Here is a 25,994-nt window from a genome sequence, read left to right on the forward strand (position 1 = left end):
CTCTTGGACCAGGTGGGATTGGACAGAAACGATAGATAGATAGATAGATAGATAGATAGATAGATAGATAGATAGATAGATAGATAGATAGATAGATAGATAGATAGAGAGTCAAGGGAGTAGAATCCATCTATCTATCTCCTTTAGGGAACCAAACCCGTTTCCGCGTCTCAGCGCCAGCGCAAAAAGTGCACAAGCTGCGGGTGAGCCGGCACGGAGCGGTCCGGTGACTCATTACCATAATAAAATCCGCGCAAGTTGGTCCTGGCGTTGGTTCAGACACGTTTTATTTCTCCGTTATTTCCGAGTAGCCAGTCGGTGCCGCAGCGGGGAGATAATCGGGCGGAGGGAGCAGTTACAGGGGAGAGAGAGGGAGGAAGGGAGGGAGAGAGAGAGAGACTGGAGAAAGGGGGCTGGCAGCACATGATCGCAGCAGCCTGATCCAGTCACTCATCAACTAGAGCGTTCATAATTGCGGTGGCGTCCACATATGGGAATACAGCCTGCGATCACACCTGGTTCTGGAGGACACCGGAGGACCCGTGCGGGAAAAGGGCGTCCAAATTCTGAAGGACCAGGCAGAGAGAGAGAGAGAGAGAGAGAGAGAGAGAGAGAGAGAGAGAGAGAGAGAGAGAGAGAGAGAGAAGGACAGAGAGGGGAGAGCTCGGCATCCTAAACACCATCCGGTAGGTGATTGATGAGCTCGGACTGCCAATATGCTTTTCATCATCCGATCTGCTAAATATTAAACATTAAATGACATTCTGTGTGTTTCGGCGCGCCGCAGCCCAACAAGTCCTCCTTTTTCTGCTTGTGACACGGTTCAAGAAACAATCAGGTCCGTCTGTGCACAATACAGCCGCTTCTCTGCAAACGCCAAGGAAATGACTGAGGATGGGGGTTTTATTGAATGGTTGGCAGTCAAAAGGAAGCGATGGATTCTGGTTCCGAGGCCCACATGCAGTGCATAAAAGGAAAACACATAAAAGGGTTAAAGCTTTAGGGATGAGGCAGTGACAGGCGCACATCTTCATGCAGGAAATAGTAAAAATGCTAAACAATGCAGGTTTAATAATTAAATATTAAAATTGTTCATATGTAATATCTTATTAATGAACTAAAATTCTTTTTAAAAGTGGATCTGCTGAAGAATTTGCAGTTCCCTGCTCCCCAGGGGAGGAAATAAACACTAAAGTTGATCAAGTGAGTTTGGAATAACCCAACCCTGCTTATATTTTCATTTACTTATCTGATAAAGACTTGTGGACAGAATCACTGTGTGTATTGTGCCTGCAACAGCACCCCCTGCCATTTGATCCCATTAAATTGTCATTAAGGTGGTAAAACAGCTGAAATCAACACAACATGAAGCAAATCTAAACATCAAATGCAGGAATGTTTTGATAAAAAAAGCCTGTGAGCTGAAGGGTTGCCTCCACTTGCTGGATAAATTATAAACATAATAATAATAATAATAATAATAATAATAATAATAAATTACATGATACTGATGCTGCTGCTCTGTGCAAAGCAGCATTTAGTGGAAGAATTTGACAGCAACCACCATATTTTTCCTCGCTGAATGATGCCAAGACACCAAACCAGGACATGCTGTGATTCTAGGAGCTGCTGAGGCTTGAGACATGCCTGCTGCAGGATCTAACCTGTGCCCATGGCACCCGGGTGATAGACAAACAGATGGCATCTCCCAAGGAATTCATCTTGTGAATGTTGGATGAGGTATTCTTGGACGGGGCTGCCCTCTGACTCCCTGGCAGCGAGGCCTGCGTCTGGCGGTAATCATGGCAGCCGTTGCTGAATGGCTTTGCTGATTACGTCGCTCATTCTTATGACTTCTGCTTAACTGGGAAAAAAATGGAAGAAAGAAAGAAAAACATGCCAGAAAATTCCCTCTCAGAGCTCCTATGCTGCTGATGCTGCTGAGCCCATTTTGCATTTCTTCATCAACAGATGCGAGCGGTTGAGTTTTTGCACAATGCAGCCTCTTCCAATGCTATCAGACATGCTGACATTAACATGGTTATTGAATTGGGAGGCTCTCTAATTCATTTGAAGTCAGAGCTGAGTCTTTGTTGTGTGGGAGTCTTTGTATTTGTTGATCTGAGCTGATTTTGTTAATTATTACTAAAAACACAAACACAATTTAGCAAGAAGAAAAAAAATACTTAAGAGCACACTTTCTTGTGATAATTCACATCTTAGCCAAGGACGCTAACTCCAAATGTTCCAACAAATGCTGCCTTTGTTAATTACAAAGAAAAAAAGATTAAGAGCATGTTTGGATGTAGACGATTAATGTCTTTGGTGAGCAGCTACAAATGGGCAGGATAATGTGTAGGGAGCCGTTCATAATTGCATTTGGCCTTCAGGCTTACTTTGGGTAATGACCAGCTCACTGTAAGAGTGCCTCACTTGGCAACCTGTAGCAGATCAGAGACTTGTGTTGTTGTTGCCAGTGATAAGCCCGTCTTAAATCATAAGTGCTCGTTTCAGTCTGCTGCAAAGGCAAGGCAACATTACTGGCTTGACAGCTGATGTATTGATGTCATTGATGGGCAGATCATTTCTTCCTGATCTCTGACAGATTAGCTTCACATCAGAAATCGACGAGACAGTGTGTGAGGGATCTTCGTCTTTTTCCATGGGTGCATCATTAAAGCTTCAAACCACCCTTACCTCGCCTCTTTATGTTTCTCCCATCACGTGCCTCTTCGTGCTGCTGCAGACCAAACTCTCAGGCATTTCAGCTTGGCGAGCGGCTACTAGCAGCCCTGTTCACACTGGGAACATGTGGACTTCCTGTCTATAAAGCAAAACAGCATCACCATTATATTCATGACAGCACAGTCATTAGAGGAATGACAGCCTTCCCCACGCCCATTGTTGCTATTACAGCTGAAAAATTGATGGCTTGCAGTGTGTGTGCTGGGCAGTAGGTGGAAACCTGTCAGAGCAGACCGAAGGTGGAGAGTGAATCAGAAATGAAACAGCTCATAAAAAGTTTACACTGATGGTTCCCACTGATTGTGCCGTAAAGCATCCATACTCCCTGTTGACTTATTTCCAATAATCCTACAGTATTATATGCATGTAGCGACACAAGATATATAAATGCAAGAATGTAATTTTATATAACATGGACAATGTTTAAAGGATCATTTAAAGGAGAGTACGTATGTAATTATTGATTCTGAGTAGCAAGAAAAGCAAGAAAACAGCCTTTTTCCTTCTATTTTGACCATCTTGATGCCTCTTTATGTTAAAGTTAAAGTCCCATTAGTCATCACACACTGATGAAATTGATCTCTGCATTTGACCCATCCCCTGTGAGGAGCAGTGAGCTGCAGCTGTGCTTGGGACTAATTTGGTGGTTTAACCCCCAATCCAACCCTTTGGCTCCCATTTTTAAAGTCTTTGGTATGACTTGACCAGAATTTGAACCCTGATCTCCCAGTCCCAGGGCGGACACTCTACCACCAGCCCACTGAGAATGCGTTAAACCTATCAATTAATACAATTGACTGGCAGCTTCATAAATAACCTCAGTTTGGAGAAATGGAGTTTACTTTGTCTTGGACAGACAAGCTAATGGGTAGTTTTAGTCTTAAAACAACTTTTTCAAACAGCAGTTCTTAAAACTGAATTTTTGCCACAACAGATCCTGGGGCAGTCAGGATTGCAGCAAAAAACTGTAGAGTTTGGTTTACAAGTCCAATAGCAACAAAGCCAGGTCATCATCAGTCTGTGATTTCGTAGCCTCCTTTAGCTCCCTCAAACTTGTATAGGCTGTGCCAGTGTTCACTTCAGTTTAGTTCTTTGCTTCACCTCCAAAGGCATTGCTCTTTTTCCTTTACTTCCAGGCTCTGCCATGATGCCAACAGAAAAGGCAAACTACTTATTTTTCTTCTTCTTGTGCATTTTATTGACAATTGGCATACTGAAAATGCTAACTGCTAGTATTCCAGCTAACAGCCATCAAGCAGGTAAAGAGCGCCCCCAGGACACCTTGCTGCTCCACAATACTGCTAAGTGCAGTTTTGGGCCAGGAGAGCGGTGTCAAATATGAAACTGGTCATGTTTATAGCTCAACAATCACTGAGATCAACGTTAAAGCTCTAGCTTAAAGTTTAAAAAACTATCTAGTGTTCCTTTAAGGGAGCAACTTAAGCAGGAATTTGGACAAGCTTTTAGCTCGTCAGTCTTGAAGAGTTTGAATTCTATTTCTCTTAACAAAGGCTGTTCAGGATTAATCAGTATGATTATGAATAGCTTTAAAGCAGTAACACTTAAAAAAAGAAATATTCCTTTAAATATTATCTGGAAAAACACGTATCCTGCTAGAAATGTAACCCTGCAGTAATTTCATTTAAATATTCAATTTTGTTTTGTTTCCTTTGTTACTGTGGTCTAAATGAGAGCTGTTCCTGGAGCCATGTGTCATTTCCAGCAAAAACATTTCCCTCTCTTCTCTCTGCTGAAAGCGTTTAAATAAAGAAGGAAGGGATGGGAAAGGAAAGAGGCTTTTCTGTAAACGGTTTTGCCTTCGTTGCTCGTATGCCTGGATAGCTTCTGTCTATGAACATGACCACAAATTAATTAGTCAGACCATAGCAGGGTAAACAGCACGTCCTAGCTGCTGCTCACAAAATGAAGTTCATTGGATCAGTGTGTTAGTACACCAGCTGGGAAACAAGAGAAGGGCAGTTTGTGACTAAACGTGTCACATTCTTTTAATGGGACCTTAAAGCTGACTCTAAATTTATCGTTTTGATCCAATCTTGAATGCAACATTCATTTTTTTCATTTATTCTCATTGTAAATCCTTTCATTCTGGTAATATATGCCCATTAACGTAATCTACATGTAAATTAGGGCTTCGCCTCCAATTCTTTGTGTGACTTTTTAAGCAGCCATTAGCGTATTTCACTGGAGAAGAGTTGCCAACCCTGTCGTTTGTGGATTTATCCAGACATTTATTGTAAACGTCCCGCCATCCTGTGCAGCAGAAGCCAGAGTTTTATGAGCACTGCTTATCTGGCAGAGTGGGGATAACAGGATCTCTAGAAAATAAAATCCTTCCAAAACAAACAAAGTGGGCAAAGACATGGAAAAATGCAGTTGTCCTGTAACTGCTGCTGACTGCTGTCATGTTGACCAGTAATTCAGTCTTGAGTCCACGTGAATCACTTAAGAGTTGTGAGTATTCAGATAGCAGCTTGCTGTGTTGGTTTTGGGATGGCAGGTTTGGGATAAACAGCATTAAGAATTTTTCTTTTCCATTTTTGTCAATACAATTTCCTACTGAGTCACAACCCATCAGCATGAGTTAACCACAAGTCCCACACAGTGACTCAACTAGGCCTTTTTGAGTACCTCAGTTCAAGTTCAGTTGATGCCTGAAATGGCCTGGAAAAAGGTCCTGTCGGAAATGTCTGGGGAAACGGAGATGACCATATCGCAAAGGTCCGAAAAAATGACCCAGAATTTCCAACAGAAAACTGACCTGATGTCACTTTTTATAGTATCAATGTCACAAAGAGGCTAAATCTTTTGATAATTTTGTTTAAAAAAGAACAAGTGAAAAAACGATTTCTCAGCGATCTTGGCCTTAATGTTCACTTAACATTTTAAAGAAACAGACACTGATTCAAGTTTTGTAAATTAAACCGTAAAGTGTAAATTATGAGACAAAATTTACTTTTTTAAACTAAAATCAAAACAGACTACCTTGAAAAGTTTTACACCAAGTCTATTTTAGAAAAGACCCAAAGAAATAAATATTTCTTAACCTTCAGAAATGTACTTCAAATGGAAAAGCTGCTATAAAAGCTGAGAAAAGTTGCTGCAAAAGCCTGGATGTTATAACTCAAAATGAAGGCAACAATACTCAGTTTAAGCTCTGCATAATCGTCACGAGGTGTACACAACTTTAGTGAGATGTCACATCACCATGCAAGCACTTGTGACACCCTTACATTGATAATGTATTATGCTGTTCATATTTGTATTGTTTCCAATAAATAGAAATTTATGTGAATCATTCATTTTTCTAGCCTATAGATCTAGACAGACAGTAGCCAAATCAAAATGATTTTGCTCTGCATGTTGGTCTAGCCCAGGGGTCGACAACCTGTTCCCATTGTAGCGTTATGGATTTATGCTCTTTTATGAAAGAGAAACCATGCTACGTATTAATTCGGAATATTAATTTTAATAAATCAATAACCAAATTTTATATTGTTCAGAAGACTCAAAGGTTGTTTTCATCCATAAACTGCCGATAATATCTGAGTGTCTGTGTTTCAGTTCAATGAGGAAACCAGTTTGACGTTTAAAAGTTTTAATTCTTCAAATTAAACTAATGATTTTGAAATTGACAAACAGGAAATACAATCAACATTAGTAACTTTGTGGGACAATCTCTTTAACAGTTGATATGCTGTTCTGGCTCAAATAGACCTTCTGATGAATTTATGAAGATTGAGAATGTTGTGATGGTGAGAGTGATATGAGCTGGGATGGGTGCGTGAGTGCATCTGATTTTGCTTCAGGAAGAAACAGGTGTCTGAGTGAAAAGTGATGGTTTGAATAAACTTAGGCTTTTAGTTGGAAAAGATGCATCAAACGCTAAACACCGTGTTCTGTCTCACCGAATTCTTGTGGACCCTCTTTCGGATCCGGGCCGTGGAGGATGTTGTGGTTCATCCGGATGACACCGACGCTGACAGGAGACGTAGGTGTTGAGCGGACCCGGTCCAGAGTTGCCCCTCGGTACACGTTGATGGTAAAGCGTTTTGTCGACGCGCTTTCTTAAGTTAATTCACTCAGAAATCAAAAGACTCAGTAATGAGTCTGCGTTAGAAGTTGCGATTCAGCTATTCTGCCTGGCGTGGCAGAAACAGCGTGAGAGGAGGGGGGGGGATTGAGCCCATGGGCTCCGTTCCCCGTTAGCGGTTGTTCACAAGTCCTCTCTCTCTCGTGGCCCAACACGAACTGAATCCAAAGACTGAAAACTTACCAAAAACCTTTCTCTTCTCAAAGCAAACGTGCGTCATCAAATGTGTCTGGAGTTTACTGTGAGCAGGTGTGTGTGGATGTGTGTGAATGTTTGTGCTTGAGTGTGTGTGAAGGTCAGTAACAAACATTCTCAACATTATTTAAGAATGGATTCATTAAACCATTATAATTACCCCAAAGCTAAATAGTCATTCATTTGATTAATCACATTTATAATGAGCAAAATGATCATGGTTACTTTAACATTAAAATCAAGAAAAAGAAGTTTAAACTTTATGTTTTGACTTGGTCTGGGTACAACTCATGTAAACACATCTTCTGGTAGACTGCAGGTGGCAGATGTTATGGTTTCCTCCCAGACTCGCTGGCGTTCAGGTCTTAATCTGTGGGTGAAAGTTCTCAGCGACCCAGCTTTGACACAGCTGAGTCCAACACCACCATTGTGACAGAAAACCCATATTTCCTCACGTTACATTCCCCCCTTTTGTGACGACATGGAGGTCAAGCAGAGGCCACCTGACGTCACAACCACAATAACGTGATGTACTCGTAAAGGTAGACATCCCAGATGAAGGCAGGAACGATGAAGCGTCACCACAGGTCTCGTGTAGAAGGGAGTCTATCCTGATCAGATGATTAAGGCCAAAACTGTTGCAATCATTGTAAAGTAATCCACTTAGGAATCTTGAAAGCAGAGCTATTTCAATAGCAGTTAATTTTCATCAGCAATAATGCAAAGGTATGCAAAGGATAAGCAGCTCGTGTGCCACACGGAGCTGGGCAGGTGATGTATTCCCCAGGCGTAGTCCAGGCGAAGTCCAGCGCAGACCTCGACCCATCTCGAACCACGACCGAAGCCCCATGCGACAGGAAACCAGTTGAAGGATGGTGAAGACGACCCCTCTGATGGGATGTAGTCCATACGAGCTCGGAAAAGGAGACAAAGTGAGACAGCCCACACGATAGATAGCATTTGATGCAAAACAAAGAAATCAATCAAAACCTATCTATGGGTGCCTCTGGGAAAATGTGGGTGCCTTTTGTGAATTATCTAAAGAAGAAATGTACTGCACCCTGTTCTACGTGTCATGTAAAAACGTGATAAAGGGAAAACACAAATAAAAGAAAGTAAATCCTAACTGATATGTGAAACTCAGCAGGCTGCATTAATTAAAGGCATATATATAAAGGAAACAATCACGAAAATGAAGGGCAAATTGGCTTGTGGCCCTTTAAGGGAAATAGTAACAAAATAAAATTAACTTTGTAATCAAATATAATCATGCTACACAAAGCACTAATAAAAAGATAGAGATGTAAATCAGTTCTAAAAATGTAAATCAGTAGGTTAGTAATCCCTAAAGATGTGAGTTAGTAACAGGACCCTGGCTGGAGGCAGGTAACCTGAAAAAAAAAAACCAAAGGATATCACATTTGTTAAAAATTCATCCCACAAACGAGAGAATTTGTAACGGTCCACCCGTCAGCGGAAAAGAATCCGGTCAGAATAGAGTTTTGAATCTGGTATTGCGGACCCACAGAGACACGAGTTTGGACGTATCTGTGGGAGCAGGCTCATAAGCGATTTGGTTATCAAACTGTTTGTATCTTGTGTTACGAACCCACAGGGAAACTTGTTTGAATTTACCTGAGGGTTCCGTCCGGAACTCGAGTGAAGCTGATGGTTTAGCTGTTAAATCAGAACCTGATTTTACCTGCTCAAAGTTGGGTTGCAGCTTAACGGAGGCGACTTTGTTGTGATCAGAAATGGTAGTGAACTGGAAAGGCGAAACTGATGCTCGCAAAGCGGGAGGAGGCTCCCCACCCCCCTTTTGTTTCTCAAACGTATGCCGTGTCTGTGAGACAGGAGAAGCATAACAGTTCTTAAGCTCTTAAAAGCGCTATTACCAAGAAGATGCACAGTGTCACCTGAATCGTGCTGAAAGAGTAGGTGTTCAGATGTCCAAAGACCCGGAGGTGTTGGACTTGGAGGTTCTGAAAAGGAGTGATCCAAGGATGGTTGTGTCACGGGTGTCAAAGCAAACCTAGCCATGTTTAGAATCAGATACAGACATGATGCTAGCTTTAGGAACATGGTCTGTCCTGAAAACTGAAGCCAAGAATACTTTATTCCCAAGAATGATGGAGGTTCCCACACAGAATCAGAAAAACCCGGTTTAACCAGAGAATTTACAGACTGACTAGAACTCCGCCCCGTAGAAGGTGCTGCACCTAACTCCGGGTCGGAGGTCAATGTCGTCAGCTGAATTGGTGGAAGGTCAGTGTCGATTTCTGCAATGACCCGCCCGCTCAGAGGAGGCGTTCCCCCGAACAGCCTGAAGTCCGCCACGGAAAACTCAGTGCCACTCGGCACCCCCCTTTTGTCAGGAGGGGCCCCGACCAGAGCATCACTGCACGCACCTACACCTCCCGGGCCGGGTGGCACCCCCGGGCCCGTGAGAGAGATGATCGCAGCAACCACCGAGCTTCCTTCAATATCGCCACTGACCACTTGACTACTGGAACCCGCAGGGTTTTCTGCGTCGTCGTGGTCACCTGTAAGAGAAATCACAGGAAAGAGAGCACAGAGGCCCGAGACTAAGTCACACCCCTGTGAAAGGAGAAAGGAATTGGCCACCGTATTAGCAGAGGTCACAAACTGAAAAGTGACAAGGTCATTCACATAAAGGTCAAGATGTCCGGGCACAAACCCCCTAAATGGCATGGTAGCTCCGTCCGGAGACCACAAGTGTTCCACGGTGGCTGACGTTTCCATCACGCCCCGATAAAGAAGCTGGTTTGTGCATGAAGCGGACTGACGAGTAAAACAGACCTCTGACTGAAGCGGTGGATCACAGCCTGAAGATTTCACACCCATGCTGGAGGGATGTTCAGCCTTTAACATGGATGACAGAGGAGAAGCATTAGGAACCAAAGGATTAAGCACAACCTGTTTGCCAGAGAGGTTAACCATAGGCTCAAGAGATTTATTCAGCTTAAAAGTAGCAGAGAAAGTGTTGTTCATTTCAAACCTTGATGTTGATGGTGGGTTTTTGACCCCCTGGAAGAAATAAAAGTAAAGAAAAAGCGTTATGACTGTAAACAGCATGTTGTTTGAATTCACGTCATGAATTGCAGACCAGAACCACCTCCGACCCAGTGCAGCTGGCACCGAACCGCAGCCACTAGTCCCCGCTGCTCCCGACCGGCGGCACCCGCCTAAAACGGGCCCGTTCGGGCGGGCGGAGGGACCAGCGATGCTCGGCCGGTGAGCAGTCTCCTGCGTCATGGCATGTTCTGGAAGCAGAACGTCAGAGAACCTTACACCAGGTGTAACAGTGCAAGAAAGATTTTGTCGTGTCTCGTCCATCTCCCATTAAGTTCAGAGCAACTCGCGTTTTTACCTTCTGAGCCGACGTAAAACTCCGGGCAGATTCCTTAATATGTCTCACACAAACAAGGACTGTCCGTAGCCTACGTAACTTTATGACACAGGGTAAAACAAGGAATTGTTGATAGAGAAATGAATACACACAACTTCACAAGATGGAAGAAAAAGGCATGGAACCGAGCAACGGAGGCTGTGAAAGCCGACCCGATCACCGGTCCAAAATAAAAATAATAAAAAAAATAACAAACCCTACGCTGCCGAGATGCTATCAGACGGACAAACGTAGCAAAATGTAGATTCTACACACCGTAGCGATTTACAAGAACCACCGCCAATGCGGGTTTTGTGAGGACACAGACTGACTGTGTCAGAAATGGTATGACAATCTAACGGGACGCGTTCCCTTTTCGTCTAACTGTGGTGCTAGCTTAGCTCTCCGGCCAGGTCTAGCGTTCTTTGTCTGTAGCGACCAGACTTAAACTTTCCCGATTAACAAGTAGGCATCTCGCCCCGCTTGTAATACGGACTTTAAAAAACGTACGCAATCTGAATGCAGTAACGCGTGACGGCCATAACCCGGCTTACGACGTTTACCGTGCAATCAAGCAACAGTAGGTGCCTACGGGCATTCCGTTCAGATTGTTTCTATAAGTCGCTCATGCAATGGAGATATTTTCCACAATAGCTCGCCCACAGTGTCAACACACTGAGACGAAAGGTGTCCGAGAATTTAGTCTCGGTTCTGAGGTTCGGAGAATTTAGTGAGCGGAACAATTTCCGGTTAAGTTCAAAATAAGACATCAAAGTGAAACACAGAGAAAAGCGTTGTTTGTAGCTTTTAGATGTAAGAAATCAGACATATCGCAGATATAGAAGACTGGATACGCTCGCCATTAAATGTAGCGTTATGGATTTACGCTCTTTTATGAAAGAGAAACCATGCTACGTATTAATTCGGAATATTAATTTTAATAAATCAATAACCAAATTTTATATTGTTCAGAAGACTCAAAGGTTGTTTTCATCCATAAACTGCCGATAATATCTGAGTGTCTGTGTTTCAGTTCAATGAGGAAACCAGTTTGACGTTTAAAAGTTTTAATTCTTCAAATTAAACTAATGATTTTGAAATTGACAAACAGGAAATACAATCAACATTAGTAACTTTGTGGGACAATCTCTTTAACAGTTGATATGCTGTTCTGGCTCAAATAGACCTTCTGATGAATTTATGAAGATTGAGAATGTTGTGATGGTGAGAGTGATATGAGCTGGGATGGGTGCGTGAGTGCATCTGATTTTGCTTCAGGAAGAAACAGGTGTCTGAGTGAAAAGTGATGGTTTGAATTTTAGTTGGAAAAGATGCATCAAACGCTAAACACCGTGTTCTGTCTCACCGAATTCTTGTGGACCCTCTTTCGGATCCGGGCCGTGGAGGATGTTGTGGTTCATCCGGATGACACCGACGCTGACAGGAGACGTAGGTGTTGAGCGGACCCGGTCCAGAGTTGCCCCTCGGTACACGTTGATGGTAAAGCGTTTTGTCGACGCGCTTTCTTAAGTTAATTCACTCAGAAATCAAAAGACTCAGTAATGAGTCTGCGTTAGAAGTTGCGATTCAGCTATTCTGCCTGGCGTGGCAGAAACAGCGTGAGAGGAGGGGGGGGGATTGAGCCCATGGGCTCCGTTCCCCGTTAGCGGTTGTTCACAAGTCCTCTCTCTCTCGTGGCCCAACACGAACTGAATCCAAAGACTGAAAACTTACCAAAAACCTTTCTCTTCTCAAAGCAAACGTGCGTCATCAAATGTGTCTGGAGTTTACTGTGAGCAGGTGTGTGTGGATGTGTGTGAATGTTTGTGCTTGAGTGTGTGTGAAGGTCAGTAACAAACATTCTCAACATTATTTAAGAATGGATTCATTAAACCATTATAATTACCCCAAAGCTAAATAGTCATTCATTTGATTAATCACATTTATAATGAGCAAAATGATCATGGTTACTTTAACATTAAAATCAAGAAAAAGAAGTTTAAACTTTATGTTTTGACTTGGTCTGGGTACAACTCATGTAAACACATCTTCTGGTAGACTGCAGGTGGCAGATGTTATGGTTTCCTCCCAGACTCGCTGGCGTTCAGGTCTTAATCTGTGGGTGAAAGTTCTCAGCGACCCAGCTTTGACACAGCTGAGTCCAACACCACCATTGTGACAGAAAACCCATATTTCCTCACGTTACACCATCAAAGAGCCATTATTACCCGTTTCCCACAGTAAAGAAAACACTGGGAGCCACAGCAGCTGCGGTGTTGTGGGCGGGGCCTACCCTCAGACAGCAGAGAGCTGCTTTAACCAATCACAACAGGTTACAGCAGCCAGTACCGGTCGCTCGTGTACGTCAAAGTTATCTTTCATAAGAAGATAATCAATAAAACGATTTATATAAAGTGGATCCAGAAGTTGTAGCCCGTCTCTGCCTACAATATTTAGATATTTTTCACCCTGTTGGTGGTTTTACTGAGCAGGCGCCACTTTTGTCATACGTTTCTTTTTAAAAGATGTTTAGACTGTTCAGAATACAAATCCAGGCTCTGTCACGTTTGATTGTTGTAATTAAACTTTGTAGGTGGGGAAGGTCAGAAAAGGATCCGATCAATTTGTTTTTCCCTCATTTACAGTAACGGAGATAACGGTGCAGTGCGCCTGGCTCTGGTGTTAATCAAGTGAAATTATATCTCTTTGCAACAATTTTCACAAGAAAACAGAACAGTTAAAAGCAGGGCTTGTGTTGACCGGATAGTTCCCGTATTTGGCCGTTTATTTTGACGGAGAAATAATAGGAAAAATTACCCCGACGCATGCAGACGAACTGACATTGTATTCGTTATGCACATTGCAGATGTAGCTAAATCACTCAAGAAATGATTCCCATCTGAACATCTGAGCTGGACACCGCTCAGCGCAGCTCACTGTCAGCGCGTACGTACGGTGCACAGCGAGCTGAAGTTGCGGAGAGGGACTTGGAGCGCGTCGCAGAACCAGAGCTTATGCAGGAAGATTCCTCCGACTGAAGCGAGACTTGTCACTTAGAAAATGTTCCCTGATTATGAAACTTTGGCTGAATAGTGCTTGTTCCTGTCTCCAATGTGGCGACACATCCAGGAGCCGTCTGAGGAGAATCCCAGAATCTCACATCCTCTTCAGCTCAGAAAGCGCACAAGCGTGACCCGTCAACCCGGTCTCACAGTAAGACCAGGTTGGAACTGTTCAGGTTTACGCAGAAAATCTTTACATTTAGAATTAGCTTACAGATGTAAAATTAATGCAGTAAAATATAAAGCATTTTATTTAAATATCCATTCATTATTTTACAAGCACAGAGAGCCGCATCAGATGGATGGAAGAGCCGCATGCGGCTCCAGAGCCACGGGTTGCCGATCCCCGGTCTAGCCACACTCCATTGGAGACTCAGGAGGCCCGAACAGTCTTGTGCCTTACTAATAACAGCATTCTGTTGGTTGGTGGGCGGAATGATGTGATGTAGCGGAACAACTAAGACGGCTTGGCTCATTTGAAACAACATCGTCATCAATTTAGGACTCTTTAGAATTTTCTTTGAATCAAGAGCAGACTGCGGTACTTAGAAAAAGGAAGTACTTGCATCTTCTGTGAGTACATAATGTTGTTTGTCGTCCAATACCATGCAGAGACCGTTTCAAAGACTGTAGATCCCGTCCCACGACTGAGCTCAGTCTATGGGTTGTGGCTAGACAAAATATATTCAGATTTATAGGATGGCTTGCCAGGTTATACTTTTTTCGCTATTGTTCTTGTGTTATTTAAAGGTTGGTTGTATTTGGAATAAAATGGTGATAAGAGTTCTTTTACGGGTCAACGGAAAAGCGGTTAACTCTTATCGCGCTGTGAGCAACTCTGGTTCAAACACAGACAGCCTTCATGTAGTTGGTATGTTCTCTATTAATTTAACCGTGACAATAAATAGATCTTGTCTGTGAGTGGTTGTTTATCTCCATGTTGTGATGGACTGGTCTGTTCAGGGCATAATCTCTAACTGGGCAGCTAGAGTGGTGCAGTTGTTTGGCGCTGCTTCCTTGCATCAAGAAGGTCACAAGTTCACTACCTAGCTGGTGAGCTTCTGTGTGCAGCTTGCATGTTTGTTGTGCATGTGTTAATTTTAGTCACACTTCAAGTTTCAATACCCAAACAATTAGTTTTGTTGCTCATTCCATGTTTGCACAATCCTTTTGTTGTTGTTAAGATGACTATTAAAGATTTTTGAGGATTAAAGAGATATCGAAAACAAGATTTATTTGTTTTTACAAAAAAGAAACACTAACCACTAACTTTCTTCATTTTTAAGTTTATTAAGTTTCAAAATGTGTAAAATGAACAGAAATGTAACCTAATGGCCCAATTCTTGAAGTATATCAAGTTTTCTTTATGCCTGATTAAATCACTAAATGTATTTTTGGAAGAACAAAACAAAATTGGGAATAATCCCATTTTTTACACGACAGTTTATGTCAGGAGTGTGTGAGAAATGATACTTGTCTGTTTGGCTGGCTGTTAAAGGAGAAGACTAAAATACACCTTTTTGCAAACATATGAACACACACATTTTCTTCAGAACAGAGTAAATTTACCACAGTTGGATGTGGCATTTTCTTGTATGAGTGTAATGATAACTAAATTGAAAGCGTAACATTTTATTTAGAAGAATTGTGGCATTTCATTAGTTTTGGTCAAACCTGGAAACCTGTGATCAGTTATTGTTTAAAGTGTATGATGAGAATAGCTCTCAGCTAAAAGTTACACCAGATTTTAATTGCATCCTTGGCTTTCTGTACTTTTTCAGTCCATTTGAGAGACTGTATGTCTATGTTGAAGGTCAGGGTTAGCGTCTTTCCCTAACCTCCATAAGTTTCCATGTTTTTATATCAGAGACGTTCCAGAGTTGGGGTGCTTTTATTTATTTTTTTTTAATTTTCTTTCTAAGAAAAAAATTTCATTGAAGCTTAACAGAATACAACTTCACAAGGATATCGAAGAGTCACCAAACTGAATGTTGAAGAATGACAGCTTGGGGTGCAGTCATCAGTATCTTGAAGCTGCTTATGGGTGCGTACTGAAGTGGAATAAAATCACTATTTGTCTGTCTCAAATGAGCCTGTTGCTTGCCACAGGCAATGATATTTCCTCCTTCGTACACGCTACGGCATTCAGAGACTGAAACTCTTACAGCATTCACTCCTTCAGTACCAGACCCAGGGTCCGCTCACAAAGGAAGTATTTTATCTTACAATAAATCTTCTCAAACTAAAAACTGCTGATATAAAAAAGTAGCACTTTACAATAAGGGTCTTTTTTTAACGTTACCTAGTTCATTATTAAGCCTTCATAAGCTATTAAATAAAGTATTAACAAATGCTTAACCATATTATCTAACACATTACCCTTTGTCCTAACCTCAAGGAAGCGGAATAGTTGACAATAACGCTAACATTAATAAAGGGTCCCTTTGTTTATTAATGGTAAATGGCCTGTATTTGTATAGCACCTTCTTAGGGTTCTACAACCCCCCAAGGCACTTCACAACACAATCAGTCACACACACACATTCACACGCTGGTAGGGTGAGCTACAATGTAGCCACAGCTGCTCTGGCACGCACTGACAGAGGCGAGGCCTGCTGAACCCTGGTGCCACCGGTTCCTTTGACCGCCACTAGCAGGCAAGGCGGGTTAAGCGTCTTGCCCAAGGGTACAATAGCAGCATTCTCTGGCCGAACCTGCAACCTTCTGATTACTGGACAACCTGCTCTACCTCCTGAGCTACTGCTGTCCCATGATGGTTGCACTAAGTAGGCCTGGGACGATAACAAACTCTGCTGGATGATATATTGTACAACAAATAATTGACGATAAACAGCATTGTTGCCGACCTTATCGAGGCCAAAATAACCACTTATGTAATGTTAATATATCATAATAATGCAAGTACACCCTTTACAATGCAACAATTGAACCTTTATTTAACACTGGAATGTCCAGAACCTGAACTTCTAAATAAATAAAACAAAAAAACAAACAAACAAACAAACAAAAAATACATAAAAAAGACTCAGCAACCAAAACTGAACTTCTTTAATAATAAAAATAATAATAGAGTTGTACGTTTCTTAACCTGGGTACATTGAGACTGAAAAAAATTGAGTTAATTTTCATCTATTGTATGATTAATTGATTATCGTCCCAGCCCTAGCACTAAGTGACATTAATGAAAGAACCCTTATCGTAAAGTGTTACCACGTACTGGATATATAACACTATATTTTAGAATAGTATCTCTGCTAATGTAGTCTTCAGCAGCCTTGGAATAACTATGTTATTCTGTGCAATTATGTGTGCAATTCCATGAACTATTACTCATGGAATTTTATTAACAATCTTTTTGTTTAAAAATAAAAAGCTAAAAGTGAAAAAAGCTGCAGTATTTTTGCATTACTTTTGTTTCACAAGCTTTAAATAAGACAAGGATGGAGCTTTTTTACGCGCTAATGTTTAGCGGCTGTTCAGAAAAGTTTATTGATTCACTCAGTAACTAAATCTTTTTCATTCAAAGTATAAATCTTTAGATTGGTTTGTAATATAATGTGCTGGACCTGACTGGGCCTGACAAAATATACATACAAGAAAACATATGTATGGCCTTCTGAACCTGAATGCATTAAATATTTACAATTCTCTGAGATGGAGCATCAGCAAGTTGCATGTGCATGTTTCAGTGACGTGAAATGCATTCAGAATTCTGTGAATCGATAAACGCACCGAAGCAGAGCAGAAAATACCAAGTTGATTGAGTCACATCTTGTGTACAGTTTGCTGCTTATACACAATCTCCTTGCACATGCTGCTAACACCTTTCTAAGCATAACTAAGCCAACGTTCTCTCTACAGAGTGAGACTTGTGGGCTGATTGGTGTTCTAAAAGTCAGAAAGAGAAGTCGTGACATCACATTTTGTTTGGTGTGTTGTTAGAGCAGCAGGATCCATTAGTGGCTTAGAGCAGTCCTGCTATTTCCTACGAGACCAGAAAACTAAATGTGTTAGGTTTTCTTACTAGTCATTTAACAATAACTACTGTTTAGTTGGCTAGTTGTCGTGTTTGCTGCTCAACTATACCACCCGAATGAATCACCAAATGTAGCACCAAGAAGAAACCTTTCACATTGAATATTTTGCTCATAGTGATGAACTTATACTTTCCTAGAATAAACAACAGCCTGTTTTCTTTTAATTAGAAAAGAAAAGAAAAAATAAGAATGTAGGCCCAAGAGAAGCCTGTTTTTGTTCAGGCTAAAATGAGCTGTTTTTGTTCCTGTTGAGGAGCTTCTTTTTCTGCAGAGGAGCTTTATTTTTTTCCCCAGCCTGTCCTAATTAGTCAGAGGAGATCTGTAATAAATACTGCAACAATATGTGAGCAAATGTGCAATCCTCTGCAAACAAAGCAATTCAAAGTATGCATAAAAAAACCACATTGTTCATAGTTAATGTTGAGGGGAACCACGAGGTGCACTCATTTGGGCTAATGCATTAGGAAGCACGGTGTTTCGGCCTGCATATTTAGTGACTTTGCCATCAGCGTGAAAAATGGTCGGTCGTATTTCTCCCCCATATCACGCTAACCCTCTTTCTTTCTCTTCAGTGTTTTTTTTTTCTAATTTCTCTCTTTGATGTCGACCCCTCTCTTTTCAGGCTGCCATGTTTTTTTTGTTATCATCAGAGACAATTGAGAAACAAGAGAAAAAGAAAGCCTCGGGGCTCGTGTCCTCACATCATCACCACCCCCTTTATCTCTCCCGCTCTATCCTCCATCTTTCCGTCTTCCTGAGTGACAGCTGGCAGCCAGTAGGGTACAGCCGGAGTGCCAACCCAACTGCATATATTTGCCAACTGACTTGAGAAAATACACATTTGAACGTGAATGACTCATGCGTGCCGAGGCTCTGTATCTTCTAATGACGTTCTTTTTCTTATTTTGTTCCTGTCTTTTTTTTTAACAGCTCAAACACATGTGTCACTTGTTACAGTCACTGCTACCCACAGAGTTTTATGGCCACCAAAAGACATGTGACCAGCACCTTTACAGAAGAGCTAGGAATATATTGAACTGCAGGAAACACAAGCAGCTTCCGTGTAAATGAGCGTCCAATACATGAAGCATGTGAGGAGATTTAATAAGAAATTAAATGAAATTTAATCTTTTTTTCAACATTTTAAAGTTTACATAACCTTTAGTTATTGTTCTTTAAATCAGGATCAATATTTAAGCTGCATAAGTAGCTGGATGGCATGCAGTAAATCACCCACAAACACCTCTATAGTATGGGTTGTGTTTTGGTAATTACTTTATCACCAGAAGCTGGGACTGAAAAAACAACAAATAATGAGTAGTGAGTTCTTTAAACAATGAGATTTATGTTTATAAAACACAGATTAAACTTAAATAGATGCGGCTTTTTCTGTTCTCTGGATCAAAAAGGGATGAGAAGAGTTTTAAAGTGGCAGTGTGTAGTTTCCTGGCACTAGGGGGCAGTACATACATTTTAGGGTTGTTTTACACCATATCGCCGTGACTGTCGCTAGTTTAAAAGAACGTTATGGGGAGAGTTATCTGTGGAGCAGAAAGCATTCAACCTCGGCATGGCTCCTCAGACTTTGGTGGTCCTTCAGTTAATTCCTTCAACAGAATGTGATTCTGATGCTAGTTTTTTTTGGCGCTGTAGTTTCTGGATCTGCACGGTGTCCTGCAACTGCCAATGACATCATCATACTACGGCAATACAGCTCAGCCAAAATATATTGCATCCCTTTGTCGATTCTGTTCTTTCACAGAGATTTTGGGAAAAGTTTAGCAGTTTAAAAAAATTTGATTTATGTTTCTTACTGCCTAAATGTTTTTGAACATGGTAATGTAACTTCTGTAAGTTGCACGCCCAGCCAATTTAAAGTGACGTCGTTGACAGGCGCAGGACCCCAAGCCAGCCAAAAGAAACATGGCATCTAATATGGTGTCCCCCAAAGACTAGACCTGCACCCTATCTACTTTAGACCCGATTGTAATGGTTATGTAATACAAAGCCACACATTTTTTCTACAACTGGACATTATTTTATTCATTTTCAACAACGTTTTGATGGATATTTCCAGAGATTAATGGCAAAAACTACACATTATCTCTTTAGCTATTGGCTGTCTTTCTTATTTAGAATAATAATAAACAAATAGCTTACTGTTAAAAGTAAAAAGGAACCAATTTTTCCTAATCTGACACTGGATATGAGCATAAATTACCAACAGTTTGCTAAAATGTCGTCAGACCACCAACACGACATTAAAATACAGTAGTCATCATTTTTAGCCAAAGTTTCAAGTAAATGCTTAAGAAAACTTGATGATGTGGTTCATCTAACAAGAATGGTACAAAAAGGTGAATTATCTGGAAAATATTTCATTTTAATTTTCTTCTTCTGTTTTGCAGAGGCTTGGTGACATCACAATTAACATAATCTACTTTAAAAAACAGAAATCAATGAACAATGAAATTAAAAATAATTAGTTTACAATAGGATTTCTTAATGAATAAGTAAAGAAGGCTAATTGAAATCAACATAGTAACCAAACTAACTGAGGCAAGGCACTTAGCCATGGTCACATTGCTGTGAACTATCCATTTAATCTTTGCTTCTGCCAGACAGCTTGCCCATTGTGATTATTATTATTTAAGGTGATGTAGATGATTATGTCAGAATATAACTTTAGTTTGTTTATTTATGGTTTTAAAATCAGAGATGCTGCAGAGTACATTTGTGTTGCTAAAGACTAAAAAGTCACGAGAAGCATCTAATCCTATGTAGATTTATAGGATAGGCATTTCTACTGTTGTTATGAAATTTGGTAGATTTTTGTTTAATGTAAGGTGGACCCATTGTCATTTAAAATAATGGACAAACCTTTTGTGACATCACCAATTTGGTTTTTGAGACCTCGGCTTTAAGCCTAGTGGGCAGTTCCAATCACCATCATCTTTGTCATGTCACACATCCTTGACCATCGGTCTTGACGCTCCTGGGCCCAATCCCAATATTCGCACTTCCACCCTTGCGCCCTTCAGTTGTGCGATCCCAGCCAGGAGTGCGAGTATGTAGGATGTCTCAATTCTCAAATGCGGAAGTTGATCACGCCCCTTTTGCACCCTTGATCCACCCTTAACCGAAGTCCACATCGCTGCAGACTTCGGTTAAGGGTATTACCCGCAATCTCTTGCTGCAGGAGAAAAGGCTCAAGTGCCTTTTTTGAAAATATGTATTTTCTAATGAAATTTGTTAATTTTAAAATGATTAGTTGATGCTCTGAAACTTTTAGACAAACCAGCAATGAATGTAAATTAATTTAAAACCATTGTTTGGTTGTTTGTTTGAAAGTTGTTAAAGGTTTTTTTTAAAGGTATCACAGCGACCAGAATCTCTGCATGCATTGCGGTTGATGACGCAATGCTCCCTGTCTCAATTCGGCAATTATTTGCACACTTGACACTCAAAGCCTTACAGCGCACTTTCTCCAAGTGCACTTTGCTGAAGGGCGCAGTGCGAGTATTGAGATTGGGCCCTGGACAATACAAAAATGAACAAATATGTGGAGCTGAGAGCTGAGTTGTGAGGACCTCATTCCGCTAATGCTTTAGCTACTAGCTAAATGAACTAACCGAAGTTAACAAAGGTTTGCGGTCGCTTTTAGTCAGAATAATGGAGTTAAGCGACCATTGAGTTTCTGTGGTCTCCCTCAGAGAGCTCCACAGGCGACAAACACAACACACCCTCAGACTTGAGCGATCCTGCGACCCAGGGAGATGGTCATCGACATACATATATGGACAATAGGTTTCCATAGGCTCCAATAATAAGTTTTTGTACTAAAATGGGAGGTGGCCACCACCGCCATTTTGACAGTGTCCTGTCAAGCCCAGACAATTCCAAAAAAGGGAAGAGAGGTGGAGCTGAGGGTGGGGCTGTAAGGCTGGGATCAACTGACGACGTCGAACTAGCTACAAGCTAACCTGAAGCTAACCCAAAGCTAACGCGAAGGTGGGAGCTAAGCTAACGGAGGTAGCAACCTAGTTACAACCGGAGTTTACTGTGCACAACACCAGAGCTTCTGAGTCAGAGATACACTGGGCTGACCACTGGGTAAAACCGGGTGGAACACAGAGGTCTCCCGAGACCTCCACAAGCCGGCAGCCACACAGCAGACAAGTGCCACTGCGATCTGAGATGCGCAGAGCTGCCGCTGGGGAGAACCGGGTGGAAAGGTTTCCATCCCAGAGCTCCACAAGCCGTCAGCCCGCGCAGCACACATAAACCGTAATCAGACAGAGATGCGCCGAGCTGCGGGGAGGGGAAAACCGGGTGGAAAACATCGGTCTCCCGAGAGCTCCACAAGCCGATAGTTGGAACCCAGCTCCACCAACATGTTATATTTCAACCCATTTTCTAAAATGCAGCATTATGTTAAATGCACTGGGTTTTACCCTATTACATTTAAATTTCATGGTTAAACAGTACATGTTAAAATCTAAGCTCAGCTCGGCAAAGACCTAAAATACATGAATATAATTTTACTTACCAAAAAAAATGAAGTGGAGACTCCTTGGACACTCTATTAGTGTAATTAATGCCACAGCAAGTCATTTTGTCCAACAATTGCACAGAAAATATTCAAAAAGAATACACAAACACAGAGACTCAAAATCCCGGAGCAGTTTCCAAGCCAGGCCGAGGCTCTACTGAGGCCTTTCCACGGAGCTAGCTTTGTGGTCACGTGGGTCTGAGGCGGCGGTCACGTGGGTCTGATGCTCATTAATTATACAGAATTTTAGGCTTTTAATACACTTAAACAGAAGAGTGAGAAAAAAATCCACCCCCTCAGAGTTGTCATGAGTGTAAACTAGATAATTTAAACAAAAAACATGTTTTGGTACCAGGCTGTAAACATGTTTTTTTCTGCTGTGAAATTGGTATTTTTAACATGGGAGTCAATTGGAACTTGCTCCTTTTTGGCGCCAGCCCCTAGTGGATGAGGGGCGGACCGCAATTTTTGTCACTTCTGGATTGGCTTCACAAAATTCAGACAAGTAATGCCGCTTGGGTGGAACAAATCCTCCTTGACTAGCATCAGCTTGTTTGCCTAGTCAGAACCTTTCAGCAGAAAATCACCTCCCAGGTCTGAACTGCAGCTTTAATGTAAAGCAGCACGTGGGCCTGGTACAGTTTAGACCGAGACATAAGCTTTTAAAGGTTAGACACCTGACATTCACAATAAAATTAATTAATGAAAATTGTTCATTTTTCTGCTTCACTTTTTTTGGGGCTGCTAAATAAAAGGTTATTTTAAGGCAGAAAGAAAACTTTTCTCAGTTTACTTGTTTATGCAGTTCCTTTCTCTCGCATGCACTGCTTTCGATTATTTTGAGCACCCCAGGGCTTTCCTGTAAAGTTCTGTCGGAGCGTTCTCACAAGGTCATACAGAAGCAAGATTTACACTTTTAAAACAGCAACAAATTTAAACTGTACAACATTCTATTTACTGACACACCCTGTAGCGTAGGTCCAAATAAATGAAATAAATATTACAGCACCATCAAACTTTTCCACTCCAGTATTTTCCTTTGCTTTTCTGCATAAGAAGAGTGCATGCAGCAGGTCACAGTTAAATAGCTGTTTGTTTGTTAATTTGATGCTGGATTTTATTGAAATAACCAACTTAAACCAGCTTTGTAAAGAGGATTTAGTTGTTTAAACATAATGTATGAAATGTATGAAAATGCAGATTAATTATGTGTATATTCAATCATTCTCCCAAGATTGCAGTTGAAAGACTGAATCGACTAGTTTGGATTTGAGAATGCTTCTTATTCTATTGTGTCAGATCTAACATTAAAATCCTGCATCTTAATTTTAGGCCCTAAAAGTCTGAAGTAGTTCCAGACTTTCCATATTTGGCTCAAATTTCATTTGGTCAGGTCTTGAATTTGTGAATCATTGTAAATGCATTCTTTTCCCCACCTGTTTTAGTAACATACTCATGGCATTTAACTATTTGTTTGCATTTCTGAAACCATCAATGCTATAACAAGCCATCCAAAGATGTAAATCTTTGGTACAGTGAGCTCAGGTCATAATAAACTGTCTAGTGCAGACATCGGTTCATGCTCTTATTTTGTTAAGCCGCACTGCTGCAGAGCAAGTGACTTGAACAATCCTTATTTTATTTGTGACCAAAATAATTAGAATATTTTAAATTTTAAATGATACTTTGCAACTTATTCCTATTCTTAAATCATTTTCTTGAGCCATTATTTGCTAAGATGACCATTTACAGGGTTAATGAAAGGCCACCCAGCCCCCATCGCCACCTGTGGCCAGAATATTCCACTTGTAACTTCAGACTGGTGAAAAAAATGAGCTGACATACCTGGTGCCACAGTCTTGTTCCAGCACATTTCCTGCATGTTTTAGATCATGAGCACAGCTGATTTGTTGAATTTATTGATGAACCACTCCTGTAGACACTAATGAAGGCTGGGAGAAATTTCAGCAGTTAGATTAAGGTTTTAAAAAAGATGAATGCGCAACAAGGAGATAAATTTTGCTTTCGGTTCTACTAACGGACACAAGGGGGTGCTAAAAGCAAGTCAAACATCCTGTTTCCCCTTTAAATACCTGGGTGGCCATCTTCAGATTGCAGACCTTCTAGAACACGTGTAAATTGTTGTAAAGAAGAAAAATTCTGCAATGTCACAATTTTTATGTAAATCTGATAAAGAAAACAAACTTCCTGACTTCCATCTGACGTGATATTTGTGCATTCACTGTCTGTACGGTGTTTTTAGATACAGAATAAAGGCAACAAGAAGGGTATTCTTTAATAATTTCAACATTTATAAGAATTTTTCCAAAGGCTGGCAGCTCTATTTTCTTTCCTCACCACCTAATAGGAATTGACAATCGGGTCAGGTTCTTTGATGATGCAGAATGAATTGCAGTTCAGAAAATCTGAGATCTGATTAGTGTTTCCTGGGAAGCCTGATTGCTGAATTTTATATCAATTTGTAAAGGTTTGGAGGTCATCGACTGCAAACAGGAAATGACAGGACATGGGATTACATGGAATTTACATGAAGGGTGGAAGGAAATTATACCATAAGAGGTTAGGCATAGACAAACAAATATGAATATTTATGTGTAATCTGGGATTGTGCCAGATTTAGAGGTTAGGTGCAGGCGAGGGGATATGGGGAAATGCACAAGCAGGAAAACAGCTTCAACCTTGGGGGATAAAACAGACAAGCAGTAATGAAAAATCAGAGATTCAGAGATTTTTTGTTTGGCTCTGATGGGACAGAGTGATAGAGAGAAAACCAGAGTCAGAAACCGAAGCAAATTGAAGCCATAATCTGCTGAAATCTGTTCAGAAACATTTCAATACAAACGTGATATCAGGGTGAATACGCCTTACCCTGCAGCAAACACAGCAGCCTTTAGACAACAGCCTTTTTACGGTTTTATTTAATGATGATCAAAAGCACTGAAGCACAAAATATCACACAAGCTTGGTTTAAAATGAACAACAACTCTGTAGCTCTCTGCTGCAGCTCTGCCTCCAAGTCGTTTAAGTCACACTTGGGTTTCAGTGGGCACTGGGATTCCTTTTTATGAGCCAGCCGATCAATCAGTCCTGTAATTCAATCCTGCAGTCAATCACGTTTAAATGAATAATTCACAAACCATCACAGAAAGCCCTGGGAATTAGCTCACAAGCAGGGTTCTAACCTTTAGCTGCAGGCGAGCGGAGTGGAATCAGACCTAAAGATGGCGACATTAGATAAAAACATGTAAATGCTTCAATTAGTGCACTAAATGTACAAACCGTTGGTAACACGACAAACTGAAACCATGTTTATTATGCTAATTCCATTTGAGAATTTGCATATCATTTTGGTTTGAAATATAGAATTATAAATTAGAAAAATGCAGCGGAGAGTTATTACTGATTTTTCTAAACCCTCAGGTGTAAATTATTACAGAACCTGAGAATTACTAACTGGACTGTAATTGTCTTCTAAAAGTTCTGTAAAAATTCTAAATAACAAAAATATTCTAAATGAATTTATTCAGTTAGGAGGAATGGAAAGAATCATGTAAACTGGCTTAAAAGGACCAGTTTATACAAAACCAGAGAAGTGAAAAATCTCAGTTGTCTGCATGTGGTCTTTGTGATGAGTTTAAAGAAAAAAATACATTTGAAAACCATCCAATAAAAGAAGATAAAGGACAAAGGTGACTCATTTATGATGTTTTGCGGGCTAATAATAAAACAAGTCTTTGCTTTTCAGAATAGAGGCAACCAAAGAACAGTTTCACAGCAGCACTTACACATGCAAATGCTAATTTAGAAACCTTTGAAAGATTATCAAATAATGCAGGAAATT

At 40.9% G+C, this 25,994-nt stretch overlaps 1 protein-coding gene across 2 annotated transcripts in view; it reads left to right on the plus strand.

Annotated features, from left to right (window-relative positions):
• Positions 1 to 359: 359 nt before the first annotated feature.
• flrt1a (fibronectin leucine rich transmembrane protein 1a) overlaps positions 360 to 25,994 on the plus strand; it is a 73,388-nt gene continuing 47,753 nt past the window's right edge. For both annotated transcript variants that reach the window (XM_054730677.2, XM_015961200.3), the window contains exon 1: positions 360 to 686. The gene's annotated coding sequence lies outside the window, so the exon portion shown is untranslated. The remainder of the gene's footprint in view (positions 687 to 25,994) is intronic.

The sequence above is a fragment of the Nothobranchius furzeri genome, chromosome 10 (genome assembly GCF_043380555.1).
Source record: "Nothobranchius furzeri strain GRZ-AD chromosome 10, NfurGRZ-RIMD1, whole genome shotgun sequence".
Taxonomy (NCBI): Eukaryota; Metazoa; Chordata; class Actinopteri; order Cyprinodontiformes; family Nothobranchiidae; genus Nothobranchius; species Nothobranchius furzeri.